This window comes from Cupressus sempervirens, chromosome 1 (assembly GCF_028749045.1).
Source record: "Cupressus sempervirens isolate cs-2001-9-10 chromosome 1, ASM2874904v1, whole genome shotgun sequence".
In the NCBI taxonomy this organism is placed as follows: Eukaryota; Viridiplantae; Streptophyta; class Pinopsida; order Cupressales; family Cupressaceae; genus Cupressus; species Cupressus sempervirens.
Window position 1 is genome coordinate 102187605 of NC_143118.1, and position 17013 is coordinate 102204617.

Sequence of the window (17013 nt, forward strand, 5' to 3'; positions counted from 1 at the left end):
TCTAGATTGATAGGCGAGTTATCGTTACCACCATCAAGTATTCTACCTCGCTCATATCAAGAATTATCCATTTTTATGAAAGATATTGGAATGGAGTATGAAGCAATACATGCTTGTCCCAATGATCATATTATATATTATAAAAAACATGAATTTGCAACACAGTGCCCTGTATGTCATACGAGTAGATATCGAATAGATCGACTAACAAAAAAGGTGCCTCAAAAGGTTCTTCGTTACATCCCCATTATTCTATGGATGTGACAATTATTTAGGTGTAGTAGCTTGGCTCAATTTATGGATTATCATGCACGCAATAGAATTTGAGATGACATTATTCGAATCCATGTGGATGGTTCAGCATTTACGCACATAGAGGAAAAGTGGCAACACTTCAAAGAAGAACTTCATAATTTCAAGCTTTCATTGGCTACGGACGGTGTCAATCCATTTGGAGAGATGAGATCTGTTTACTCGGTGTGGCCTGTTTTTGTTATCAACAATAACATTCCTTCGTGGATGTCAATAAAGAGGACATTATGTTGGCAATGATTGTTCTAGGTATCTTATCATTTGATAGTTATTAATTTACATGTACTTACAAATCTTGCAGTAAAATGGTCACAATAATTATGTAATGTTATTGTTCATTCAAGTAGGTAAATATCAAGTTAAAGATATGAATGTATATATTGAGCCTCTTATCGATGAGTTGGTGGAGTTATTGAACGGTGTCACTATGTATGACGTGTCTAGACCAATAGGACAAAGATAATTTCAATTCCATACAATACTTGCATGGACAATACATGATGCCCCAGGGCTAACACATTTTTTTGGTATGTTATAGTGAATTCAAGTTGCGCACAATAATTCTAATTATAAAAATCAACATATTTAATAATCCAATTATATCATTATCTTGTAGGTCTTCAAACAAAGGGAAAATTTGCATGTCTAGTTTGTGGTCCAAAGATGAAATTTCATCATTCAAAAAGTTTAGGAAAGTAGGTGTTTGATGAGTGTAGACACTTCCTCCACAAGAATCATAAGTATCAAAGTACGAAAAAACGTCTTTTCAATGAGAAAGAAGAGACTACATCAAAGCCACGAATAATGACACCTCGCCTATGGAAGTTGGAATATAATAGAATTAATCGTCGAGGTAATGTTGTTCCACCTAATGGTTTATGTTTGTAATTTATATATTTCTATTGTGATTTTTGTTTACTAATTGTGTAATTGATGATTGTGAAGGTCGTCAAGGGAGTACTGACAACCTTCCAAAGGGACTAAAAAGTTATCCCAGACAATTTAGCAAGTTGCCCTACTACAAGCACTTACAAATTGTGCATTTGTTTGATACTATGCATATTGGAAAGAATATAACAGAGACATTATGGAAAATATTGGATGGAAGGCGTGACAAAGAAAAAATTGTCAAAATTTGTAATGACATTCATGAATCCAATAATGCATTGACGAATTTCATTCACTCAAATAGCAACAAAGATCAGATTAATATAAGTTCCCTTCCTTGGTTATTAACGGAGCAACAAAGTGATGCCATAAAAAAAGTCATACGAAAAATTTGATTTCCCACAAGATTTGCTGTGAACATAAACAATCTCATATAAAAAAAAAGTGAATTTGGACCAGGGCTCAAAACGCATGATTGGCATACTTTCATCAAGGTAAGTTATGTTCTATATTTACAATATATTCATAAACTACATGTATTGTTCATTATGTTATGTTAGAAAACAATGAAATGATTGATTTATAATTACTGTAGTACGTACTTCCTCTATCTCTCCCAGAGCCCTTCAATAATAACATCAAACAAGTGATATACAATCTTGGAAAACACATGAGGTAAGCAGTAATATCTGTTCAATTTGTTGTATATATTTATTATATTCGTGATTTTTTTTTCTTGCTATGTAATCTATTGTATATTATTTTGTAAAGTCTTGTATCTATATATTTTTTGTGACTTGAATCTCTTAATGTAGGTGGTTGTCATCTAAAGAAATCCATAAAGAAGATATAAACTATTGGAAGAGAAGAATTCCTCATTTACTATGTCAAATGCAAAAGTGTCTACCTCCAACTTTTTTCAATGCACAGGAACACTACCTCATACACCTAGTTGAGGAGATTGAATTGTGTGGACCTGTACACACTAGGTCAATGTGGATGGTTGAGAGGCACTTGAAATCTTTGAAGGCTTTGGTTTGACAAAGAGCACATCCTGAGGGTTCTATGGTAGAGGGATATATGGTATACCAGACTATGGTGTACATTACTGAATATCTTCTTAAGTTTGCATCAAATATCCATGTAGATCGCATTTGGGATCTCAAGCCTTTTAAAAAATTAGAAGGGGAGTACTTGATGGGGAAAGGTACATTGAGGAAAGTGAGAGGTAATAAATTATAAGATGTTATTGTAATAAATTATTTCTTAATCTTCAAAGTAAATCGGTTGCAAGTTGTCTATTTTTTTTTTGTACAGGTGCTCAAGAGTGGGATGCACTACATTTGTATATTGAAAACAATCTTGATTGGATGACAGTATGGATTGAATGATGTCAATATTTTGGTCAGACATTAACATGGGAAGGTGTATCTTCATTGGTTAAAGAAGCTCATCGTAATGGAGATTCCAATGTTATACAAAGGGAAATAGATTTAGCATGTGGTTTAAGAGTTTTCTAGGTACATACAAATTTATTAATCACCCATATGTTTATCAACTCATGATAGAATAATTTTGACATGTTTCACATATTATTGTAGGTTAAACACCACAAGGCTACGTTTTGTAATGGTCAAAAATTTCATGTCAAAGTGTTGGATGACACGAAGAAAACTTGTGATTCAGGAATAACTGCAGTCTTTCAAGTGACTAATATTTCATCTAGAAACGACTTACATCTTCGAGAGTCTGAAAATCGATACTATGGCATTTTGGATGATATACTTGAGTGTGACTTTAGTTCCTTCAAATTAGTACTCTTCGTTGTCTACGACTTAATCCAAATGATCCTAATAAAATTGTTATTGAACATGATAATGGATTTACAATGGTTAATACAAGGTCGTTTGAGCTAGTTGGGGATGAGCCCTATGTTCTTCCAAGCCAATGTGAGCAGATATTTTACTCAGAGGTTCCACATAAACCGGGTTGGTCATTTGTTGTTAGACATGAACCTAGAGGAAGGCCAATAAAGTATAATGCGATGGAAGAAGAAGATACTGAAGAAGTAGAAGATGATGTAGATGGTGATCATGATCGACAATTATTGGATGATGTTCCTGACACAAATTTTCATGAAGAAGAAGAAGAAGATGATGATGATGATGCTACTGCTACTGATGATGATGATGAAGATGATGTTGATGTTGATGATGATGATGTTGATGATGACGACGAGGACGACGATGATAATGACAATGATGATGATAACGATGATGATGATGACGAGGATGATGATGATGATGATGATGATAATGATGATGATGACGAGGATGATGATGATGAAATTTAGAGGTATGCCATCAATCCTTAATCTATTTAATATTCATTTCTTGGTAGAAATATATTTGTCTTATATATATGGTTACATAGTTTATTCATTATCTATTTAAAAGCTACAAGTTTTAACTACAAATAGAATACTGCTAATCTAAATTAACTATTAATCTAAATTAATTAAATAAAACTATTTAAAACACATATTGATGCATGAATGTATTGAGCCTTATTTTCTTTTAGGTCAAAAGCATTTGTAAGTGTTTAGTTTAGAAAAGGGAATTCATTAAATATCTATAAAAGGGAGTTGTACCTAGAATAAAATTCATAGGGAAAACATAATATAAGTGCTTACCCAATTTTTTGGTTAATAATTCTGCCTCTATAGGTGATGCAAAGACCCTAGGTGCACTTGCAATCATTCATAACAAGAGGGACTTCCATAGTGTTCTCACAACACCAACCAAGCATCTTCATAAATCCCTCTACTTGATCCAAGCCAACTCCATAACCTATCAGAGTGCACACCATATCCTTATGCCATCTTAGGTTCTACATCTTTGGAATAATCCCATGAATGTCCCTCAATCCATCCAATGGATTCATCCAAGCAATCTAATCAACAAACTATCAAATGCTCACAATGCCTCAATAGGTGCCTAACTTGACTTCACCTTAACTAGGTGTTTCCTCCACCTCCACACACATCAAACAACTTCAAATAGCATGTCCCCGAGGTGACTAAGCCCTCAACTCATCAACTGATGCAAAAACCTAGTTTTAGCCCTTCACTAGGCCTACTTCCCTAGTAGACTTATAATGTGAGCCCGATTTAAGTGTTATATTGTGTACCTTTTAATGTTTTTAATTTTTATGTGATGCTTATGATGGATGTGATTATGATTATGATGTGATTATACTCATGATAATTGAATTACATTTGCAGGAAACTAAACCCCTTTTAGGAGCATCTCGCACAGTCTCATGGATTGATAGGTATAAGTCAATACTCCTTATAAATGGTCTATTTAATACACTTATCAATAGTAAGATTGATGTCTTCTAAGATCTCTCCCATTTGCAGGTACTAGTGAATAGGTATTTTTCAGAAGTGTCTTCCTTGAGTGAGGTAAATATAGGAATAGAAGAGGAAAGTGAGACATGCAATTTATCTAGAATAGGGAGATTAACTAGAGGTCAAAGGACTAGAAGGAAATTCAATAAATGCATGAAATTTTTCCTTGCTCAAGGGGGGTCATGTTCTTATGATGATGAGACGGAAGGCGACATCGAGGTGCCCTTGAGGTACCAACATCTATAGAAACATTGGGTACCCAAGGAACTTCCCCCAATAAACACTGATTTTTCTGTTAACAAGAGGATATATCGCATAGCACCATCATCATTACATGGTTTGGGCCTATTTTCTATGGACGGCATAAAGGTGTCTTACAACAAAGTTTCTAAATTGATGGAGTATGTTGGACCATGTTATGATTACAAAAGTTGGATGCATATTGTTCAATATAAAAAAAGTATGCGTAGGTATGCCCTCTCAGCAAATTATATACAACAGCAAGACAATAATCAAAGTAAAATTGTGGCTATATACATTGATGGAAGGTGAAAAGCAATAGGGAATATTGCAGGTTTTATAAATAGTACACGACCTGGGTCAACTATAAAGCAACCCAATTGCATATTTGAGGTGTGCGAGGGAAATCGTGTATTCATTTGTGCGATAAAATCAATACATGCAGGGGAAGAGCTTCTTATTGATTACAATTTGAACTGCATTGATACAAACAAGGCTACTATCATGGGGGTGGTACATACTATGAAACCAACTTCTAATCAACGACTCCAACATACCATTTAGTCAATAAATTTTTGGCTAACATTTTTATACTTGATCTTTGACACAGGGGCACAATATGGAGCAACCACCCGGAGGGGATGCTGGCGATGCTCTCGGCTCATCTACACAAGCAGGTAAAATTCATTGTAATTGTGCAAACTAGATAGAAGCAAAATGTTATTTTTTTAATGTTGTTTTCTTCATTGTTTTGGAGTAATTTTGATAATACTAATACTATTGTTGTCACAAAGGGCCAATGGTTGAAGGGAGGGAAAGGAACCTGCAGTCCCTGATCAGTAGCCCCCCCCTAAGGAGGACCCTTTCTATATTGATTTAGCAGAGATCGATGACCCGATTGGTTCAATTAAAAAGTTGCTAAAGAAAATTGGCAGAGAAATTATACGTTTGGCAACCATAAAGCCTACTACTTAGGAAATAAAAGATAGGGGATCTGAATTGTTGCACACCTTTGAAACCTTAAAAGTAAGTATTAATGAAATTTTTAATTATAACAAGAGTTCAATAATGGTTTTTATGTTATGCTCTTTTATGGCATTAATTAAAATATGGATGCATTGTCTTTACAGAGTTTTTTGTGTGATTTCGAGCCCCGTTCCCATGATGAGGGTGTTGTAGGTGGTTCAGGTAGATCACATTTTTCATTCCCCACTTGTGTTTTCCACTGAATATATATAGGAATGATCATAATCATTGACAATACATGCTCAAACAATCCTTTTTTTTAATTCTCTAACAATCTTGTCCATGCTAGTCCACGCATTCTATATTTATGCATGCTCTAACAATTTTATTCTTCAGCTTCAAATCAATTGAATCCTATGATGACGTCACCTCCATCCAGGACAATCACAAATCTCTTTTCAACTGTTGAGTCAACAACACGTAGCTTACATGCATCGACTATTGCACCATCTATTGGTACACAAATCCCTCTTTTTCTCTCTTATGATAGCAACAAACAATTTTTTTTTCAACTTTTTAACATCAATTATCATTTGTTCTTTTATACTTTGTGACAAAGACTTATGAAACTTATGAAACTTTTTGCAATAGGATTTGCAACATCATTTACTGGATGTTCCTATGTTCCCTCCATTGGTTGATGAAACAATGCAAGTAAAATTCACCATACCACGCAAAAATGCAAGGCTTAGAGTTCAAGAGATGCCTCACAGAAGAGGATAAGAGAATTGGCTTCCAACAAGGCTATAGAGCCGTGGCTGAATGGCTATGAGCTGAAATCAGTGTGGAAGGTTCTAATAATGATGCATTTGAGCCATGGGTAAATAAGCTAAATGAAATTTATTTCAAATTGAATACTTTACCAATTAGTCTATTTGATGTTAAGTTCCAATATAAAGTGAGTATATCTATTTTAAGCAAGCAATGATAACAATGCGTAGGATGTTGGAATGCAGCCTAACAATCCTTCTACACAATCTGTGGATGCTGAAGGTTCGCATGATGTGCATCCCAGTGGTGGAGGTATACATTTGCTATTAAATTTTTTATATGTAATTGCAATTGGTGTTTGGATTAATGTAACATTTTATATAGCAGCTGTAGAGGATCGAGGGGTCGATGTTCATGAGCGTGTTGATGTTGAGTCTAGACAAAATGATGTGGTCAGATCAGGTAAAGAGTGCCACAGTTATGTTATTTAAAATAATTAAATACTTGTAACAATTATAATAAACTATTTTTATTTTAACTCTTTTATTTGTTATTACAGAGGAACCCCCTTTGCAACAGCATAGGTATTTGAGATCATCAAGAAAAGAGAACAGAACAACTGATGAGGGGGGAATTGATGATGACACTGATGCTCCTCTTAGAGCTTACATAGAAAAAAGAAATAGAAGGAAAAAAAAGAAATGATTGTCATCTACATGCCTTAATTTCTAATGACTGAATTTTATGTCCCAATGAATTTAATTATGTGCTAATGAATGTTCATGAATTATGTGTTAATGCAGAATATTGATGAATGTTGCATGTTAATGAATCTAATGTGTTAATGAATGTTATCATGTGATATTGATTGAATGTTACATTTTATTAATGGTTGAAAGAATGAATGAATGTTAGATGTTAACGGGGAATTTAGAGTGATGTTAGGGGGAGGAGGGTGGGGCCAAATGAGCTTCCACCTTCATGTGGTTGGCCCTATTTAGTAGAGAATATTAAACTATTCTCAAAACAAAGTGAAGCTTAATAAGATACTAACAATAGGTAGAAACAAGAAGCAATAACAAGCTCCTTCTAGAACATAACTCTTACTAATTATTGCTATCTTCCCCACACTAGGAATCTCCATCATATTCTCATATGCCTACAACAAAATTAGAATAACAAACCAAAAATAACTCATATTTTCATACTTCTCCATGCTTGGCATATAATCACCTTGTTTAGCCTTCCCTTGGCTCTTCATCTCCATTGTCTTCTCATCCTTAGTCTCTTTGCACCTTGAGACCTCTATTGCTATCTGGAACATGTCTTCACACCCTTGCCATTTGCCTTGGTATACCAACTCCTGGTTGGTGGTTGTTCTATCCGATTCAGTCATCATTGTCTTTGTGAGTTTTCTTTGTCTGACTTTCAATGGACACCATATAGAACCAATAAATATCATATATGCTTCTCCAAGCCTTGTTTCTTTGCTATTTACATCAGCATTTGTACTTTTCATCTTTGTTCCAATCATCTCCTTTCCCTTAAGCCCTTCAAGACCTGATCTTTTTCTATCTTCATTAGCATCCTTTCTCTTTACCTCTGCCACAACCTTTTGAACCTTTTTGGCGTTAGGTTCTCCTTGCTCTTCAACACTTGACTGTTGCTCATTTGTTATTTGTCCTCCAAATGGACAACTTGTCTTCATATCATCCTTTTCTAGGTTCTTTTCCTCAACCTCATTCTCATTAGCTATTTGCTTCAAAGCATCATCCTTCTTGATTAAAACATCTTCCATTGCTTCACCATGTTCCTCTTTTCTTAGGAACCTTTCCCTCTCAAAGATGCTAATGCTCGCTGACACCTTCCAAGTTGTCTTGTGCTCCTCCAATGGTGTTAATACCATCTTCTCTCCATTATTTGTGAACGTGTAGGTGTTCTTTCTGTCATCAGGTGGGGATCTCTTCTCAACCTACCAAGCCCTTCCTAAAATTATATGATAACCACTCAAAGGTACAATGTCACATAGTACAACATCATTATATGATCCAATGGTGAAGGGAACATAAGCTTGCTCCTTCACATCAACACAACATCCAACATCCAATCCTTGTGCTTTGTAAGGCCTAACATGTGCTATTCTTGGTAGATTCAATTTGTTAACCATCTCAAATGAAACAAGATTTGTAAATGAACCACTTGAAACAATAACCTTACAAATTTTACCTTTACATTTGCATTGTGTCTTGAACATTTGGTACCCCTGATTGTGCTTTGTATCCTCAGCCATGATGACCACTATACCTGCTATCAATTCTTCTTCATACAACAACCTCAGAAACCACCTTCAATCCAAGATCTATCCGACTTGGAATCACCACTTTGGAACACTCAAGGAGGATAATTCAACTCCAAGGCCTCAACAAAGGATTCCTTGTCTTCAAAACCTCAGATCTTCATCCCAAACCATCAGCAACCAGATCTCCAAGCTCTCCCCAAACGATTCTACATAGTTTTTTATCTATTATATGGTTTTATTAGTTCCCAGAGGTTATGCCAAAATTTTCCCATTTTAAAACCAAGTAACTGCATTCTAATTACATGTTTGCTACATCATGTCAATGTGTGCAAATGGAATGGCTATGGTCTTTGTAGTTAAGATTGTATTTTGTTGTAGTGTCTTGTTATCTTTTTGTTCTCTTGAGTTATTTTTGTACGTACTCTTTGTTTTTTTGCATTTGTAGCTGTTTATTTACTTTTCTCATGGTTTTTTAAGATGCCTCTTTGTTCATAGAATCTTGATTGGTCATTTAGTACATAATATAATTCATTGTTTAATATTTTTCTTCATAAAGAGTTTAGCCTTGTATGGTGAGAGATGCTTCATTCTTCTCAATGTATACATTGTTATACTAGATGTCACACGCAGGCCTATTTGACAATCTAGATTATGTGGTTTACAATTGAAGTTGCACTGCCTCCTATGGTTTTTTCACATTTATTTATTATTATTCTTAGCGAGAATGCCATATGTAATACTTTTAACAGTTGCGTTACATAACGTACTTTATTCTGTTGTTGTCTGGCTTTTGTCTTTCACCAGTATGAGTATATTTATCTATATTGTTTAATTGAATCACTTGTTGCTTATGAGAAGAGTCTAGTACATAAAATATTTGGTAGCTGACTCATAAGTCAGGTTGTGATTTTTAGTTGTTTATATTTTCAAAATTTTTTGTACTTTGTTAACAAGGATGAGTGAATGTAAGAAGATATCAGAAGAAGTTATTAATATCTAAACATCATCTTTTTTAATATTAGCAAGGGAATAGAGAGGGGCTTATAGACACCTCTAGGATTTACTGTTCATTTCATAAATGGGATTTTTTGAGTCACTTAAACCTTTCAAAATTATTTTTATGCTGGTAACTCTAGGTTATAGTCTTAGAAAAGTATTTTATTCATTAACAATTGCTTCAACCTGGCTTGTAGGTGAAGTGCACACAATGTTCTTATTGCTCAAATAAATTTGATCCTTTCTTAGATTTGAGCCTAGAGATCATTTGAGCAGATTCCTTGTTGAAAGCATTATCCCATTACACGACAGTGGAGCAGTTAGATGGGGGTGTGAAAAGATATCAATGTGAACGATGCAAAGTAAAAGTGAAGGCTCTAAAACAACTCAAAATTGATAAAGCACCACATGTTCTTGCAATTCATCTCAAGCGCTTCAGTGTAGTTGGATCTAGAGGAAAAATTGACAAAAAGGTAGACTTTGGTTGTACGTTGGATCTCAAACCATTTATTAGCAGTTCACATGTAAGTAGCCCTTACAATATTATTTGCCAATGGATCACATTTTCAGTGGAATCTAATAATATAGTTTTTGTAATATCTACTGGTTTTTTAATAAATTTTGCACATTTGAATGATATTCTAGTTTCTTTGTCTATTGATCAATCAAAGGAGGGAAATTTTAAGTACACTCTTTATGGTGTTCTTGTTCATGATGGCTGGAGCACACATTCTAGTAATTATTTCTACTTTGTTCATTCATCCATAGGCATCTGGCATGCTTTAGATGATAATCGGGTATACATTTGCTATAGTTGTGAAGACATGTTTAATTTTGTGGAGCAAGCTCATTATAATTTGTGTATAACAAATTACACAAAAGAACTACAATTTTATGTAGAACCTTTTCTTTATACGGTAACACTAATTATACTGAAGTTGCTTAGACTGATTGAAGTTATTCTTATGACATTTTGTACTCTAGGTCTATTCAATCAGTGAGAAAAGTGTGCTTTCATAGAAAGCTTACATGCTATTCTATATATGAGATCAGAAAACTAGCATTCAAACAGCAGGTGAGTCTGAAAACATATGGAAAACCACTTACAAGATTCATATGCCCCCCAGGTGACAGAAAACATGCATTCTTTCCAGACGACATCAATCTCTTTTAGTGTTGCAGGTGTAAACAAGATACCCCAATAGGTAGAAAATTTGTCAAATGTCAATTTCATTTCAAGAAGTCTAGAAAAGAACACAAGTTCTAGCCAGTCATGCAGTAAATCCAGATCATCAGCAAATCATGATGCTACATTACAGATGGTGCCTCCAAGAACCAATGGTATTCAAACAAATAATGTCTTCTCAAGTCATACCATAAGTAATGGATGCACATCAAATGGGTCTAGTAATAATGTTAAGAAGTAGGAATCTGAAATAAAGGGAACTGATTTTGTGGGTAATTTTAATGATATGGTTGTTAGACATTCTCAGAACTATGATGTGAGCAATGATAATGAGAACTATATTGGTAGAAATTATGAAGCTTATTCAAAAATTAATGTTAATAGTCATGAGAATGTCAAACATTCTACAAATGGTTTGATAGGTATTATTACTCGGCATCATGCTACTAAACTTCCAAAAAATGATTCAAATGGTAAACTTGTAGCTGGTGAGCATCTAGAGAATGGTAGTGTGGTCCACAATTCTATAGATAATGAGAGTGAGGCTGCTAAGCTCCTATCCCTTGAAGATGGTTCCTTATTTCAGGTGCTTGTTTTTTGTATTAATGCTGCAGTGTATATGTTTGCTTTTGAGAAAATTGCTTTTAGTCCTAATGAATCTTTATATGTTCCTTTTGGCAGGAAGTCAAAAATGGTACTTTTCTCTGAAAGGGAAGGGAAATGAATGGGTCATGTGTAAAAGCTATGCATCCACATAGGTTGTAGAAATATAGTCAAGAAACTAAATGTATTTCCAACCAAAAGTACCAAAAACACTATGAGGACAACCACTACCTCGTTAGTAGAAACAGATTGAAGCTTATGAAGCATCTTCCATGTCCTTGGTTTTTACAAGCATTGTCTTTTAGGAGGCATTTTCTTCTAAAAGCAATGCATATTTTGAGGAAGAAACGATCCAATGAAAGGAAGAAATGCACGAAGTTACAACTTAAGAAGGCTGACATTTTTCTTAAGCAGAAATGCTCTGCAAAAATGCCTTTTGGAAAAGAGTATCCAGTTGCGAAAAGTTTTGCATGTTTAGTCGCTTCTAAGTATCCACAATAATCTTGTGGAAAGGGTCTATCAAACAAAATAAATGGTTGTGTTTCTGTGTAGCAAACCAAGACATCTAAAATTACAGCTGGTGTGGTTCAGAATGGGTGTAACATTGCTAAATTTTGTGATACTCTGATGCCTCTTGTAAATAGGAAGCTTTCTAGTGGAAATGGTACTAAGCTAAAGAAACAAAGAGAAGTTCCTGGCAAAATTGGTTTAAGTAAAGCTAGACAATATTTTGATGTTGAGCAAGACTCTAACATTAGCACAAAGAAAAACTTGTCTGCTCTTTATGTTTCTAGTCAGCAAACTAAGACATCAAAAATTACAGCTAGTGTGGTTCAGAATGGGTGTAACATTGCTAAATTTTGTGATACTCCGATGCCCCTTGTAAACAGGCAACTTTCTAGTGGAAATGGTACTAAGCTAAAGAAACAAAGAGAAGTTCCTGGCGTTCTTGGTTTAAGTAAAGCTAGACAATATTATGATGTTGAGCAAGACTCTAAAACTAGCACAGAGAAAAACTTGTCTGCTCCCTGTCAGTCAAATGATAGCTTTACAAATAGAGGAGAAACATGCCAACAAGATGAGGCTCTATCTATAAAAGATTTTGAACCATATTTTCTAAAGGCTAGATTACATGGGCTAGTAGGTATAGTCACAATTTTATTTTATTCTATGCAATGTAGCTCAATTAAGCTCAATGTTCATCCTCTGTTTATGTGTTGGGTATTTAATCTTTTTTGACGATGGTTTACTGTGGCTATTGTGCAGTTCCATGTTGGGATAGTATTGATGATGGCTTGGTAAAAAGTAGCAGAACTATAGACAAACATGCAAACCATGTTGGTTATGTCTTAGATGAATGGTAGGTTATCTTTGTACAAATACAATTGCATCATGGGACTTGGCATAGCAGTCTATTCGTGCATAAAGTGTTTCTATGGACAATAATCAATTATCTATGTCTATGCTGTTGTGTTTCTATAATCTTGTGTGGTTTATGCAGGGATGAAGAATATGATTGTGGTAGAAGGAAAAGGTTAAACAAGTACAGGATGAAGATGGCATAGACGACTCTTATGGAAAATATTCCAATCGACAAAGCAATCCTTTTCAATCACTTTCAAATAGAAAAGCCAAGATTGATGGTAAAGGGAATTCATCCACGAGAACAAATCAAGAGAAACTGCAACACAATGCAAGATAGAGTTTTTTGTCAAGCTTAATGCCAAACCAATGTTGGGGAAAAATCTATAAAATAGAGGGAAAATCACATTGCTAGCAACCATTTAGAAAACATGACAAGCACTGTAGAAAGTTGATAATGAAGTCAAAATATCATGAAGAGATGCATTTTTTCAAACTTTTTCAATGATTCAACATTAGATCCCTACAACCAATATTTCCTTATACTTCCAAAATTCATCAAATAAATGTGAGAAATGGAGATATATTTCTACTTGTCAAACTTGCAAATATGTTTGTGGCTGAAGTAGCAGGTTGAATGCAGAACTATCAAACAACAAAATGTGGTCCACAGGTTACATATTGCATGGAGTTTTGTTGCGTCAATTTGTTCAGCTAACTATTCCAAGTTTGACTTTTAGTATTTTTCATTTAGCTATATGTAATCCAAGTGGTTAGTAATGAAGGTAATAATGGATATTTCCTTTAAACTCATTGTTAGAGGTGGAACATTAAATAAAGGATGTTGCCTCGATATAATAGCGCATATCTTATGTATTGAATAGAAATTAAACTTTGTCAAAATCTCAAATGTGCAAGAGTTATAGAAAACTAATAAATAATATTCGAGACATTGTTCCCTTCCTATTTCTTTTAAAACTTTGAGTAGTTGAGTAGTTAAAACCATTGTCTAAAACATTAGGCTCTGTACCTGGTTTTCACGATGAACTGGCATTGTGACAGGGTCGCTGTGGCAGCGACGACAGTTGGTGTCACCACCACAGTGACCCCATTGCAATGCTTGTGGCGAACGTCGCAATTGTGACATCCACAACAAGCATGGCGACAACAGTTGGTGTCACCGCCATAGTGACCTCATCACAATGCTTGTGGCAAATGTCACAATTGCGACGTTCGCAACAAGCATGGTGACGATAGTTGGCGTCACCGCCATAGCGACCTCATCGCAATGCTTGTGGTAGACATCGCAATTGTGACATCTGCAACAAGCATGGCGATGGCAGTTGGCGTCACCAACACAGCAACCCCATCGCAATGCTTGTGGCGAATGTCACAATTGCAACATCCGCAACAAGCATGGCGACGATAGTTGGTGTCATCGCCACAGTGACTGCGTTGCAATGCTTGCGGCAAACGTCGTGATTGCGACATCTGACACAAGCATTGTGACGGGGTTGATGTCACAATAAAGTGATTGCATAGCGATAGATAGGAGTCATAATTGTGACGACATAGGATAGACGTCGTAATTTGTGACTAAAAAATAATAACATGTATTATTGTCGCAGTGGTGACACATTGCTGTCGTAATTGTGACACATAGTCATCGCAAATCGATACCAAATGTATTAGTGTGTTATCTCTTCTTTGAGATAAGAAATTTGGTCATTTTACTCATTAATACAGGTCTCAAGGATAAAGGGTCAATTTCATTATTGGATTGGAAAATCATTTCCAAGTGACTCAAACCTTGATCTAGACTTCACCCAATCTAGGCAGGGAACCAATGTTTTCACTTGTTTCTACGAATTAATTTTCATAACAAAAATTATTGAACTCTTATTATTTGAAAATGAATTCATTTTTAGTTGTAAATTTCTTGTTTTTGATTAATTGTATTGAATTCTCCTGGAGTTTTTATCATATTTTAATTCAAAAAATGTCAACAATAGTATTTGACATTTTTAAAAATTTCATAAAATTGTGGAACTTATCTCTATGGAATTGTTTTGCAAATGTATTATTTTATAGTTAGTGATAATGTGGTTGTACTACATTTTGATTAGCTTTGCACATTGCTTGCAAAGAAACTCCTATTATTTCCATTTCTACATTTTTTCTTGGCTTTTTTGTATTGTTGGGGAAACATATTCATATAATACAACCCACAAGAATTGGTGACCATTGACTTTGAGTCCAATCATAAAATCTAAAATTTGCTTCCTAAATAAAGTGGCTCTACTTCCAAACCCCAGAGAGATGGAGGTTGCTCATCTAACCATTTGAGGCACCTTAGCTCGTAATGGGTACTAGAATTCACGAGCATCAAGAGACATACTTGATAAGTACACAAGGTTCTTATTGCTCTAAGGGTTTCTGTGGCTTCCTCCTCTTGCTCAGCAAATGCATTGATGTGTTTTCCAAACATAGTGTTAGATAAATTTGAGGGAGAAATTTATTGCATTTTAAGTGACCGGTGAGAATATCTCAAAGAAGCTACAAACTTAAAAAGTGAGTATGTCCTCCATATAATGCCCTCCATACTCTGGATCAAGTGTCTCATCAAATAGATCATATGCAACCTGTATGGAAATCTTTGTGCAATCAAAATTTTTGGCTCATCACCCACCCTACTATCCATACCTTAAGACTACCAATCCCTTGCTCCAAATTATTTAATCTTTCTCTTAAGCTTGCTTCCTTCTTCAAGATAAGAAATATTGTCATCTTCCTCATTAATATCGGTCTCAAGAATATAAGGGTGGATTTCATTCTTGGATGGGGAAATCATTTCCAAGTGACTCAAACCTCGATCTAGACTTCACCCAACATTTTTATCTTGGATTTCTACACATCTATCAAGCTTGGTTCCAAAATCAACAATATTTTGATGATTTTTATGGAATATGCTTGAAAATCTCTTCGTGGAACCATAGTTATTTATGTCACTCTACTTATTTTCTTACGTAATAAAGCTCTAGTTAAGTAGAGCAATTAGGGATTCTACCATAATTTTTGGATTTTATCATGTCAGATGATGTATTACAAGGGATTTTGCTATATTTTTGTTTAACATAATAATAGCATTAGCCATTACACCTAAAATACAAGCAAAGAGATATGCAATTAGTCATAAATTAAATAATCAATTACAAGATACTTTGAGAGAGATGTTTTTGAAAAAAAAAATAATAATAAGAAAAATTTGCAGTCTGAAAACCCTGTAATCAAGGTTAAGTTAGTATGCCCTATAGCATCGATAATTGACCTACACAAAGTGAAATGCAAACGATGCATGAAATAGAAAGAAAAATCTTAGATTCGATCCTCTAGTTCATATTGCTCGGGGTCTAAAGCTCAATAAGAAATTAAGCTGGAATCATTTCCTAAAACACCATTTTTTGGCCTCAAAATTCAGGTTGGGAACCTAATCCTAATTCTTGGAAAAATAATCTTTGCGTATGCACCTTTGAATAAAAGAAACCTTAAATATTGCACCACTATGGTTTCTTTTAGCTACTCTATAAAAAAAAAAACCTAAACTAGAGGAAACAAACCTATTATTATTTTGACTTCTCCTCTTTCACTTCTCAAGGGTATAAAGTTCCTTGAGGCTTAGCCTGAGTGACAAAATTTTGATCCCAAGAGAGGTGTCTTTGGATTCACCTCCCGATCTTTATACTTCGTCAGAATGCTGGAGTTGAGGTCATCCCAAGGGGTGATGAAATCCCCAAGCAGGCCTCCTAAAAAGCTAAGAAAAGATTTTGGATCCTAATCTTATGCACCCAAGATGGCCTTGAAAGACGACAAGGGGAGAGAAGACTTGGATGATCTTGGGCTAAAAAACACGCTTGTTCTTTTACCAACTGACGCTTAAGTGTGCTAATCTAGACTTTGCAAGCACTCATGTTTAAGAGA